The 13,590-nt window shown below is 43.2% G+C and overlaps 1 protein-coding gene across 15 annotated transcripts in view; it reads right to left on the reverse strand.

The window, feature by feature from the left end:
- Window positions 1-13,590, reverse strand: part of ESRRG (estrogen related receptor gamma) — a 724,179-nt gene that overhangs the window by 353,346 nt on the left and 357,243 nt on the right. Inside the window, exon 4 of one of the 15 annotated variants that reach the window (XM_049868240.1) lies at window positions 6,218-6,336. The exons of 13 other annotated variants lie outside the window; for them this stretch is intronic. The gene's annotated coding sequence lies outside the window, so the exon portion shown is untranslated. Of the gene's footprint in view, window positions 1-6,217; window positions 6,348-13,590 lie in introns of those variants that run through there. One more of the 15 variants, XM_049868251.1, reaches the window with a different exon arrangement.

Genomic DNA, 13,590 nt, shown 5'->3' on the forward strand with positions numbered 1-13,590 from the left:
GCTGTTACAACTCCCTCAGAACCCAAGCCTGATTAGCTGGGAAACCGCTCTTTCTCGGACTCGTCCTTCTTTCCTCTGCGGGTCTTGGAACCTGGACGCTATAATTGAAAGCCAGCGTATTAAGCATAACACATCAAACTACTGTCAACACCCAGCCTCCCACAAGGCTGCCTCCTAACAGCCCTGTTTTCTGCCTACAGTCTGTGCAAGCAAGTGGAACCGTCACACACACTGCATGCAAAAGGCCACAGCCTTTGTCTTCTCCAAGTTCTGTCTATTTCAGAGGCTAACATGCAGCAATTAGTCTAATTAATCTGAAACAATGAGCTGTGTTACCACTTATCAAATTGATTGTTCCCCTATCAAAACAAAACAGGCTGGCTTCTTGATGTAATTTCAAGAGATGATTTGAAATGTCATGTTGCTGGAAGCCAATTACCTTATGACTCGAGTCACGGTCAACAGAATACAGAATTAGCACGAGTTTGGGAAGACTGCTTACTGCTAGTATGTTAATTAACTGTCTTTTGTCATAAAACAAAAAGGTTGTATGGAAGGTTTGGAAATAGGTCTTTTTATTTACATTTCTTTGTGCTTATCAACTCGAGGCATGACAATGCAAAAGAATAGGAAATTTTAATTCCACTACTTCAGATTAATACTCAGCTGCAAGGTCAGGCAATACATGCAGGCTGCAATACTATCCACCTTGCTACGGTCCTGCCCCAGTGTATGATACCACTTGCAGAGTTAAGTCCCGGGTAAAACCGGAATGTAAGAAACACTGAGCTCGAGGAAACAAATCCCCTAATAGATCCCTTCAGGGCCTCCCTTGCTTTTGTGCTTCTTGTGAGGCCAGCCAGGCCTTGGCTGCCCTGGGAAGACATTCAGGTGTCGTCTTTCCATTTCATTCTTGAAAGTTGGTCAGAATAAGCCCATCATCAAATGATGTGACTACCTCTACCGCACCATGGCAGAGAGGGAAGGCATAATGGGCACCTGTGGGCTTGTAAAGGAATCCTATCTGCGTGGCCAGGGCTCCGTAACTCACCTGCAGCTTCTTCTGTATGAGATAGGCTGGCAATTCCACATTCTTGGTTAAGGAACCAATTCTGAGTATATTCTGGGGCCAGCTATAGTCAGCAGCTGACAATTAACACCCAAGTTCATGGCAGCCTTGAGCCGAGGCTTGGCATACATATCAGCAAACTAACCTCTGGTTTGGAGAACAAATTGGGAGTCCCCAAAATTCTAATACTATCGTTCCGTGATCTAATGGCATCATTTCGCCTGTACAGGCAGGCTCCTCTCTTGGGCATTCCACAGTCTTCTATGATAAATGCGTTGTCATTTCGTGAGCACTCGAAACTCTTTTCTTCAGTTTTTTCTAGGGATATGGTGCAGGCCTTGTCTTCATATTAGGGTGGTCCTCGGAAGTCATAGAAAAACACAACATCTTCCTATTAGAAGCATCAAGTTTACTCTGCAAACTGGATCTGCTCATTTAATCCATTTCCATTTTCCAACATTGTTTGTTCCTGACATCACTAAAAATACTTGAAATATAGTAGAGAAAATACTAAGTGAATGGGTACAATGCTTTTTCTTTTGGGGCATGGGTTTCTCATTTTGGCAATGTGGCCTAAGGAACCTTGAGGTATAGACAGTTGGCTGCAGGAAGGCAGGACTCAGCTGTGCGGGTGGGAGAAGACAGCTGGGGTTTCTGTACACTCACCTCAGCAGCAGCTTCTCTTCCTTCTGCCGATATAAAAATGCATCACGAGTTGTAATTAGAGTTGTCAAAGAGGATGGGTGGGGAGAGAGAACCAAGATGAGGACGGCTACCTACGAAACAGGGCTCGTTAAGTAATAATCACAGCTAACCATGGCTGAGTGCTTCCAATGTGCCAGGCCCAGTCCTAATCCCTTTAAATTTAAGACAAACCACAAAGCCCAATACAGCCACAGACTTCATGTGTAAGGTGGCAAGATCACAAAATAAATTTGCAAACTTCATAGCTTGACATGAAGCCTTGGGCGTGTTTGGCACTTTCTTATTTTGAAATCAAAAGGTCATAGAACCCTAGAGTTGAATGAAATCCTAGAAATGTACTTAAACGGCCTCCCATCCATTAGACTTCTTCCTCCACTGGCCCTGACACGGAAATGAGATACCTTTCAGGGAAGAATGTCTTTGGTGGAATTTAGAGAAATATGCGAATAATGTTCTAAGGGTTTCTGAATCCTTGGAGGAAAGAAAACACAATTCCTGATGTATGGTGCTATTGTTGCTCTAAGGCTCACAGATGGTGGAAGGTGCCACTATATCTGAGCTTTGGTTCCTTAAGAGGATGAGACAAAGTCCACATAAACAGCTTGGCTTTCAGAACTAGAGACATGAGTGAGTCTAGATTAGTGATCCTCAACAAATCAAAAATAAAAGCAATTCTGGACAATAAAGTCAGGTTTGGGAATAATCAAGCGCAACCACTGCTTGTAAGACTATTTACTCCCAGCTCGGTTCTCATCTAACCATTCCTCAGCTCATAAAATTATTATGTGAAACATCAAGCTTCTTATCACATAATTCTGTTAAAGCATTCTTCCCCCGAATTATTGGCTCAAATGGGAAGGAAAGAAACGAGCAAGAGAGGTAGAAGAGGATGGAGAGAAGACACTGTGATTAAGTGACTATTGGTTGCCAGCCACTGTGCTGGTTTACACGTTGACATGTTTGCATGCTTAGTATCAGGTGTTACACTAGGTTTGCATATCACCTTTTCACCTCCTCACACCAATGCTGCAAGGTGGGTGCCTTTTCGCCTACTCTCTTTTTCTTACATTAATGGTAAGTCAAAATGATTTGGAAAGGATAATTAAGTCAAGGTCATGGAATTACCTTTACTTGATTCTAAAAATTCTATACCTCCCAAGAGACAGAAAGGGCCACATAAACCAGAGAGTCCATCAGCCTGAGACCTGAAGAACTAGATGCTGCCCGGCTACCATCGATGACTGCCCTGACAGGGAACGCAATAGAGAATCCCTGAGGGAGCAGGAGAACAGTGGGATGCAGATCTTAAATTCTCATAATAAGACCAGGTTTAATGGTCTGACTGAGACCGAAGGGACCCCGACAGTCATGGTCCCCAGACCCTTTGATAGACCAAGATTGGAACCATTCCCAAAACCAACTCTACAGACAGGGATTGGCCTGGACTATAGGACAGACAATGATGCTGCTGAGGAGTGAACTTCGTGGCTCAAGTAGACACGTGAGACTATGCAGGCGACTCCTGTCTGCTGGTGAGATGAGAAGGAAGAGGGGTACAGGAGCTTGGTTGAATACAGGGCAGAGAGGAGGGATGTGCTGTCTCACTAAGGGGAGAGCAGCTGGGAGTGCACAGCAGGGTGTGTATGGCTTTTTGCATGAAAGACTGACTTGATTTGTAAACTTTCACCTAAAGCACAATAAATAAATTAAAAAAAAATTCTACTCCTTCCAACTACACAAGGCTTTTGGATGTTTTTGCTGTTTGTTTTCAAATTTTATTGTGATACCTGAAGTGAATAAGGGTCTGACCACTTAGTTATAGTAAAACAAGAGAAAACCAAATAGACCACTGGTCTTCATCATTGTTAAAAACAGAACAAACTGGGGACAATAAGTAGCACATACAAAGTGGTGTGATGAGTTTCGTTTCCATCATTTGAAGATTGCAGATTAAAGATGTAAGGGATAACTCTTCAGACGGATTGGACTGGACAATGGGTTGGAGAGGGATGCTGGTGAGGAGTGAACTTCTTGGATCAGGTGGACACTTGAGACTATGTTGGCATCTCCTGCCCAGAGGGGAGATGAGAGGGTGGAGGGGGTTAGAAGCTGGCGAAATGGACACGAAAAGAGAGTGGAGGGAGACAGCGGGCCGTCTCATTAGGGGAAGAGTAATTGGGAGTGTGTAGCAAGGTGTATATGGGTTTTTGTTTGAGACACTGACTTGATTTGTAAACTTCCACTTAAAGCACAATAAAAATTATTTTAAAAAAATTTAAGGAATGCTGGAGGACAGCAACTTTTTTTGTACTGAATCTGAATATTTTCTTAAAATATAAGAAAAACGTAAAGCAAATCACTGTGTTCGGAAAATAGGGTATCTCCCTTCCTTAAAAATTCCTCAGAAATGATTTCTTTGGGCTTTAAGCAAACCTGAACACTCCCTGCAGAAAACAAATGCTTTAAGCCGAGAGCTGTGTCATCATCTGCTTGGTCTAACAAGGTGCTGAGCACTGAAGCCCCTAGCACTGTCCCCTTCTCACAGTGAGGCCCTCAGGAAGGATAGGCAAGGGGCTTGGCATGAGCAGTCTCCACAGACACGTTGCTGAAATGTCAGTCAGGCACTCGGCTTCCCTCAACCACCTTTCACAGAGCTAAACATCTCGGTATTCAGAGCAAACCGGGCAAGTCTCAAATCTTTCTATTCTCTGACTTCAATGCGTGGGGAATCAGGAAGAGAGAAATGGAGACAGGGAGGACAAGAGGGAGTGTGGAGGGAAAGTTCAGTTCACATGAAGGCACCGTGACACAGCTACACGCCTGGAGACAGACAGTTCCTGGGAACTCTGGGAGTCTTTCCTCAGAGGTGGTGGCAGTGAAAACAGAGCAGGAGGGCGGAGTCACCTGCTCCCCACATTCAGCTCACAGGGCCTGCATTCCTCCCCCCACTTTCATGAGATGCTTCAAGGTGTGCATTGATGCCCCTGTACAAATGGCAGACACGCCTGACCTTGTCTTCCAGGCTGTCTCTGCTTCTTTTTGCTCTTGGTTGCAACCAGCATATCTATGTTCAGAGCCTTCTGTGTTCAGAAATAATCCATATATGACTTTGTATAATGGTATCTATGTCAGTGTTTCTATATGCTAAGCCTGAAAGAAAACATAAAAGTCTGGAAAGGGTCCAGCTGGGAAGAAGGTGAAGTAGTACATGAGGGAGGAGACGGAACCTTAGAGACACAGGCTAGGAAAAGCCTCAACATATAGGTGATGGAAAGTCTGAGTGGTATACAGAATATGTTCGTTAGCAAGAGAATGAAAATTATACATATGGGATATATACATATGTATACAATATGGAATATATGCTATACATACATGTACATATATACAGTCCCAAAGTGATGGCAAAAGATAAGCCCTGGTGGCACAATGGTTAAAGTGCTTGGCTGCTATCCTAAAGGTCAGTGGTTCGAACCCACCAGGCCATTCATGGGAGAAAGATGTGGCAGTCTGTTTCCCCGAAGAGTTACAGTCTTGGAAATCCTATGGGGCAGTTCTACTGTGTCCTGTAGGGTCATTATGAATCAGAATCAACTCTCAGGCAATGGGTATTTTTTTGGTTTAGGTGGTATAAATGGTTAACATGCTCAGGTGCCAGCTGAAAGGCTGGGGGTTCAAGTTCACCCAAGGTGACATGGAAGAAAGGCTTGGTGATCTACTTCCAAAAAATCAGTCCTTGAAAACCCTACAGAGCACAGTTCTACTCTGTCCCACATGGGGTTGTTATGAGTTGGAATCTAAACACACACTACATATACACACCACCCTCCCCTATTGACACGATTAGGTTCCAAATGCCAGGTCCTTACACAAAACGGGTGATGTGCAAGAGGGGGAAAAGGGTATGGAGGTGGTGCAGCCCAGACCCTCAGAACAGATGGGCCCCCGCACCGCTGTGTTCTGGACCCCTCGGCTCTGTTGGGGGCTGGCGCTTTAGCGGACCTGAGGCCCAGCAGCTGGACTAGAGGCAGCCAGCAAGGCCAGGGGGTCAAGACAGTCCATGGGGGTTGCTGCCCATGCCCATGCCCCCCAAGCCACCTCCTCCACAGTGCCAGCTGCCTGCTGCCATCCCACAGGCTGTGGAGGACTCCATGGAAATGAGCGATGCACTGCTGGTCTTGGGGGGCTTGGAATCCGAGGCCGAAAGCCTGGAGGTTAACAGTTACTGGAAGGAGGAGCTCAGCAGCCTTGGGCAGGGAGCAGGAGGGAGTGGCCGGCTTCTGCTGCAGCCCTCAGACCCCGAATTAGCCCCAGGACCCTTTCCGCTTGCAGGGCTTTGTCCTTCCAGGGCGCCTGAGTAGAGGGGAATAGCTGTAGCAACCTCCCCACCCCGCCTCCCTGGGCCCTTTCTTGGAAGGGCTCCCCCAAAATCTGCCCCGTCACCTCTTTCCTATGAAGAGCTTCAAAGGTGGTTCTGGCAGTGGGGATGGGGCCAGCAAGAGGCCTTCTGGAGAAGTGGCTGTTTCCAGACGTGGATGGCTCTGTAGCCCTGGAGCTGGCCGCTGGGAGGAAACTCAAGTTAAGGCCCAAAATAGTCAGACAGTAGAGTTTTTACTACTGTGAATACAAAATGTCGGATAATGAGACAGTGGGTAAGCAAGGAGTAGGTGTATACATATATATGTATATACCCATTTTTATTTAAGAATTAGCCTTTTCCAAAAGCAAAACTTGGGAATAGACAAGTGGGAGATACATATGGAAACTGAAATATATTCTGCTTTTATGCACACTCTAATCATAACATAAAGGGCGACTCAGAAAGATTACAGGGTCAGGGACAACGTTAAAAGGAAAACAAAAAGGAACCAAACAACAAAACATATTAGATCATCAGGCTCTGCTTTGAGAGGCAAAAACAAATTTCTGGAAGTGAAGGGGAAAAGAATAAAAATGAGTAAAATATTGGGATTACTGGATTTATTAGCACAAATATGAAGAACTTGAATTCTACAAGGATTTCTTTTTTAAAAAGGCTGTGGCTCCTCTCGGGGAAGTGTTTGGTGTGGGAGAAGATGGAACCTATCAAATAAAATGAGATAATATAAATATTTCATTTAGTCATTATCATCTCACTTTATGATGATGAGAAGACATTATTACCATATTTTTTATTCTAACTCATAAAAAATGGTCAATCTTCCACATTTGTAATGGGCTACAGCACACTAATCTTAGTTTGGCATAAAGCTCATACAAACCACTCAATATTTTCAATATAAATGTAATGACTTCTGATTTTAGGGAAAAATAACAATGCTCAAAAAAAAAAAAAAAGCCCTCTGGTTAACTCTAACCTCTCCTATTGGCCATTTATCTAAGTATGCGCACTTGCAAGAAAAGAAAATAAACTTTCTGCATATTCATTATGAAGAAGACCGACGGATCCGTAGGAGATAGAGCAAATTTCTTCTTGAGGATTAGGCCCCAAGTGGTTGTATTTCAACACCAACCCAGCAATTTCACTATTAAGTCAGCAGAAGTGACTTCTTACACACCATGCCACTTACTACCAGAGAACGTCAGGCTAAGGGAAAAGAACATGCTGGAATAAATTGTGCATTATTTCTGGCATTAGTTAAAGGAACAGAGCATTATAAGAAAAAAAAGTACAGTACCATTGATTTTTCCAGGTGTTTAATACAGATAAGCTGAAAAAAGGGTTGCCATTTTAAGCCCACTGATGGTTAAAGATGCATTCAAATATGTTCAAAAGCAATCTAAAGTCTTCTAAAACGGTGTTTAAGCTATTCAAGCAAAACGTAAATAGTTTTTGTCGTAGTACTGAGGAAGGTAGAACAGAAACACAGAGTCCAAGGAGCTGACTCTGCCACACTGCTGGCCACCGTGAAGTCAGGGGGTCATTAAAACAGAGGTAACACTGTTTACCTGTTACGTGATCACAGGTTACTTAGAGAAAACAGTAATGGGCTATCCTTAGAAAGCTGGAAGGCATAATCACCCTGTAAGTCTGCAAGTCCCACTTTCAAGAGAAGACACTAAAAGAAACAATCAAGCTGAATACCAAAGCATATGCTTAAGAGAGTTCTTACATAAAGAGGCAAAATTCATGATTATTTTATGTCTTCTTGTCCATCTTTAACACATTTCTTTTGTGCTCATTTTGAAAGAACAGGAGGAACATTTGGTTTTTTTTTTTTTTCTGAGAATACAAAGTAGATACATTTAAGTACTCTGCAAAAGCCAAATTAAAAAAAAAAGTTATATCTACATGACCTCTGAATTGACTGTTTTTTTTCAATTTAATTTACTTTTGGGGGGCCTTCAGCCTCTGATTTCCACACAGTTGTTTGTTCATACAGTAGATTCTATAGTGCATAAGGCAAAAAAGAGATCTACCAATTTTGGCTACAAAGACACAGCACTGTATTCATAAGCGCTATAAGGAAATGGAGCCCCGGTGGCGCAGTGGTTAACAGCTTGGCTGTTAACCTGAAGGTCGGCAGTTCGAATCCACCAGCTGCTCCTTGGAAACCCTATAGGGCAGTTCTACTCTGTCCTATAAGGTTGCTATGAGTCGGAATAGGCTCGACGGCAACGGGTTTTGGTTTGTTTATAAGGAAATGCGTTTGGCCTTCTTCACTATTTGCTGTGTTTTATCTTCTCATTAGTTAATAACTCTCTTAGAAACAAATTTTTTATGACTCTGATTCAAATATAAATTTAATTTCTGTAGTTTCCACCTCTTGTACATCTTCTGTATCCATTTCCTCCTCTCCGACCTTGACCCCATCCTCATCTCTTTCCGTTATACAACTATTGAGACAACATTCTAATTCATCTCATAACAGGTGCTCTGTGTGAATGGGTCAGAGGCATCAAAGCCCCTCTGGTCAATAAGCATAAGCTTAATGTTTGTTTTCTATGCCCTATGAGCAATGAAGATGGGCCTTATATAAATGTGGATAGAAGGGGCTCCATATGCAAAAATACCATCTTCATAACAAGGTTTAGGTTAGTTAGAAAATGCCACGTTAACTAGAACAAAGGAACAGCATATGCCATAAGCTGGAGGAGTAACCAAAGTTGGATAGATTCATTGTAAAGACACCCACTTACAAGCAGATCCCCTGAGCTGTGATGACTGACTCATGTTCTGGAGAGGCTAAACCTGGAAGCCCACGACTTGAGTGCTGCTGTCTGGTAAACACACGACATAATCAGCTAAAGGTCAGTGTCCAGAGTGGTCACTGTGACAAAGCCCGTTAGTGATGCTTGGGGCAAAAACTGGTTCAGCTATGTGTCTCAGTTTCCATGTGCCAAATGTCACGGGACCTCTTTATGTCACTGATCCTAAGGGAACATGTAAAGACAAAACCTAAACCCATGGCTGTTGAGTCGATTCCAACTCATAGGCAGTCTTTGTAATATCAGACTGTTACGGGATTTAATTCTAAGTGTAGGGTCTATGACTGAACTAGAGAATATCAGAATTTATACAATATATGGTTAGATTAGTATAGATTTTGACTGTATGTGAGTGGGGTGGTGGAGGGGCAAGAACACAAGCTTTCAAGCCTAAAGATTAAGGTTTAACTCCTTGTTTGACCAACACTGAGCCACATTTGGTAAATCGTTTAGCTTCTCTTAGCCCTCAGTGGACTTATCTGTAAAATGGGAAGACAGAAAAATTGTACCTCCAAAGGGTGCTATGGTGAAGCTCAGGCAGGTTAGTATGTGCGAAAAGGCCTGTAAATGCTTAGGCACTGAAGATACATAATAGGTATTATTATTTCCCTGGCTTTACATCACAAAGTCCCACTTAGGTCAGGGAACATCACTCAGCAAGCACGCTCACTCCCTCGGGAAAGCATTCTCACCACTCTTGTGAAGTCAGGGAATAGTGTCTCGGTTGCACTAACTGGTGTTCATCAATGCATTATGAACCTCTGCTGTGGCATCTGCCTCACAAAAAGGAGATTAAGCAGACTAATTTGCCAGTTATTTTCCAATGCCTGCTTCCCTGCCTGCAGCTCCACTAACATCCCAGGAGCTCCTCAATCCCTTTATTTCCCATTTCGCATTACTTGCTGAAAGTAGTGCTGATGTGCCCAAAAGGCTGTGCTCCTTGGTGATGAAAAAAAAAAAAAAAACATAAGAAAGCCCCTTCTCTACCTACCACAGTGCTGTTGTCATTTACGGAGAAGAAACACCCCCAGACCACGGGGCCATATCAGGTAATCAAACCAACCAGCAGCCTGACTGCGCTGTGGCCATGTGTGGCAGACCGGTGCGTCTTTACTATTTATTTTAGGGGTGGAAGGGAATTCCATCTGTAGAATGAAAGTCACAATCTGGAGGGAGTTGAAAAATACTAGGCTTTTTTATATACACAAACTGTCTTCTGTGCTTGTTTGGGGAATTGTGTGTCAAAATTGGTGAAACAGCTGGTGAATTTTACCTTTTCTTTTAAAAAATTAATGTTTCATTGTTTAGCCAACTACTAATAGTACTTTGCAAACTAATCTGTGAACGTGGACACAATTATTATTGACAGCAGGAGCATAAAGACTCCTCGTCCTTCCTTTCTAATCCAGCCTTATGTACGGTTTTTAACCTGACCGTGTTATATTTCTGCTACTTTCTTCAGTCCGTTTCCCTTCTCAAACGCACTTTTTTGCTTATCCCAGGAGTTTCTGTATTGCTGAAGGCAAAGTCCTCCAGCGCATGTTCACCTTCCTGAACCGTAAACATTCCTCTACTTCATTCTGCCCAAGGCTCAAAACAAAAACCAAACCCACTGCCCCCGAGCCGATTCTGACTCATAGCAACCCTATAGGACAGAGTAGAACTGCCCCGTAGAGTTTCCAAGGAGTTGCTGGTGGATTTGAACTGCCGACTTTTTGGTTAGCAGCCGTAGCACTTAACCACTACGCAACCAGGGTTTCCACTTAAGGCTCAGAGCCCATTTAAACGTCTGCAGATGGTTTCAGAAGCATGCAACCCTCCATAGAGTCACCCAAAATACTTCATTTAAAACATTTTTGCCAATTTCACCACAAAGGTACAACTTCTATTTTAAGAATCTGACCATGTTAGCTATGGGGAGTACTGACTGAAAACAGATTATTTATTTAAATATGATCAGCTTCCAGGATGAGGTGCAGCAGATTAAGTTAATCTCTATGACGTTATTTCTTACCGTTTTTTTTTCTTAAATCCTCCCCTCACTTCAATCAAGAAAAGGAATGTTACGGGGCTTGACGCAGGGAAGAAGCATAGATTAGTAGTTAACATAATAGCATGAGAGCCAGGAAATGCGGATTCTATTCTCGGCCAAGTGGTGTTGGATGACCTCATGCTTTACAGCCTCAGTTTCTCCATCTATAAAATGGAAAGCATTGCCAATCCCCCCCCCAAAAAAACCCCACTGCCGTCAAGTTAATTCTGACTCATAGCGACCCTATAGGACAGAGTAGAACTACCCCATAGGGTTTCCAAGGAGCGCCTGGTGGATTCAAACTGCTGACCTCTGGGTTAGCAGCTGTAGCACTTCTATGCCACCAGCATTGCGCATCCCGCAAATGACAGCTTCAGAGCACTAACACGGCTGAGTGCTGACTATGTGCCAGGCTCGGAGCTAAGCGTTTAAAAAGGATTATCTTGTTTAATCCTTTGAAGTAGATAATATTATTATCTGAATTAAAAAAAAAAAAAGGTAACTGAGGTACAGAAAGGCGAAGTAAATTGTCCAAGGTCACACAGCTGGGAACTAACAGCAAAGACTGAGCTCTAACCCACAGGCGAGACTGCTAATGCCATCGTTGGCTTTGACATTATGTGGAAGGGCTTCCAGGAATGGGATATACTACATACCCAATCCAGAAATATTTCAGAATAGGGATCCAGACTGTCCTTCTCCTGTTGGGGCTCTGTGGATATTCTCCCAAGTTCGCGCAGACCATGCCCCTCCCGCCACCTTCCCTGGGAGGAGGACCACCCGGGCTCAGGCCTCCCTGGCTTTGCTGCACCTGGGAACCCCACATGCCGCAGTTCTGACACAGCAGTGCTTTATCTGCCAGCTGAACCCAAGACCTTTGTGTACGGTTCAGCGCAGCTGGTGGAGGGAGGTTCAGATTTCCGCTGAACTGAATACAATGCAGGGGCACCGTCACACGACCGTTACGGATGCACATGCTCACTGGCTAATTTTTCTAGTGTCAGTGTGTGGGCTATTTAAAACTAACCCCCAGCTCATAAATGCCTTACTGGGGTAAAGTTCATTTGGGGGACTGTCAGCCATTTGTTACTTGGTGCCACTTCTTTCTTTGCATACTGGGAAGCAAACACACAGAAATCGGATCCAGAGGACGACTTTCACGACTGCTGACAGCATGTATCTCAAACGGCACACTTGCAAACTGTAAAGGAGCAAGGCTGCTACTCCTCTGCCCAAACCTGGCATTGCAGGAAACGCCAACAGGAGCTTGACCTGCCCAGGTGCTGAGGAATGTCTCTTTCACACTAAGATTCCTCTTACTTCATCAGAGCTGACTTGCCAAAATGAGAGCAAAGGTTTTAAAAGGCCACATCATATCTTTGGGGTGCTGTATGAAATGTAGTTTTAAAACATACCACATTCATGGTGCCTGTTAGGAACCTTGGTCATTTAACACATCTCATAATTGGACTTAATAAGAGTGACTGATGTTCACATTCCATGCCTTTGGTTAAGCAGTGAATAGCAGAATAACAGCCTTTTGTGCTTATGCCAATAATAAGCAAACAATAAATAAAAAAAATGCTAGAGGAAGAAAGCCCAACTTGCAGAAGGGCCCTAGTTCTTTCATGCATCTGGAAGAAGTCTGCAAATGATGAACACTTAATTTTCCTGAAACTCAAGAGTTTTCAAATGCAAATTCTGGATTAATATCTGTACAGTGAAATGGAGTAAACTGACTAGAGAAAAGCCTGGTATCCACTAAAGATCTAATGAGAGGCATGAAAAAAAAAAATCATACATATGACTTTAAGATGTTTTAAGAAAGCTTCTCCCTGCAGCCCTAGTGGCGTAGTGGTCAAGTGCTAGGGCCGCTAACCAAAAGGTCGTCAGTTTGAATCCACCAGGCGCTGCTTGGAAACTCTATGGGGCAGTTCTACTCTGTCCTGTAGGGTCGCTATGAGTCGGAATCAACTTGAGAGCAATGGGTTCCCTATAACAAGACCTATCAAAGAGGACAAACGGTGAAGATCTGCTAATAAAAAGAGAAGAACACCTTTCCAAAGAGGTCACTCCAGCAATGTGAGGCCATCTGTCAAGGCTTCCTTATCTGACTCATGGTTTAGAGAAAACGTTTCTTTTTATATTCAAATATTCTCTTAGCAAAATGCTGCCTTCTTCGGTTCAAAACTCAAAACCCAATTTAAGCAATTTTGTAGCAAAGCATGAAATAATGCAAATTGTTGCCGTTAAAGGAAAAAAAAAAAATAGAGGTTTTGTGAGTCGATACAGAACAGACTTCTTTAAAAGAGGACTTCCTTTGGAAAAACCCTTGGCCAAGACATACTCACATAATGTCTGGAAGTTGTGAAAGACCCTTCTTTTTTCCTACAAATGTCGAAGAAACAGCTACAAGATGCAAATGAACTGCCGAGCTCAATCCTCAGTCTTATAAATGTATTTCAATAGAATAGCCAATGTATCATCTAAGTACGAAAAAGATGTACGGTAATAGCATTCCGTAAAATGAATTAAGAACAGTGTCATCAACTCCAGCAAAATAATAAAGGTAGAA

Source organism: Elephas maximus, chromosome 24 (assembly GCF_024166365.1).
Source record: "Elephas maximus indicus isolate mEleMax1 chromosome 24, mEleMax1 primary haplotype, whole genome shotgun sequence".
Classification (NCBI taxonomy): domain Eukaryota; kingdom Metazoa; phylum Chordata; class Mammalia; order Proboscidea; family Elephantidae; genus Elephas; species Elephas maximus.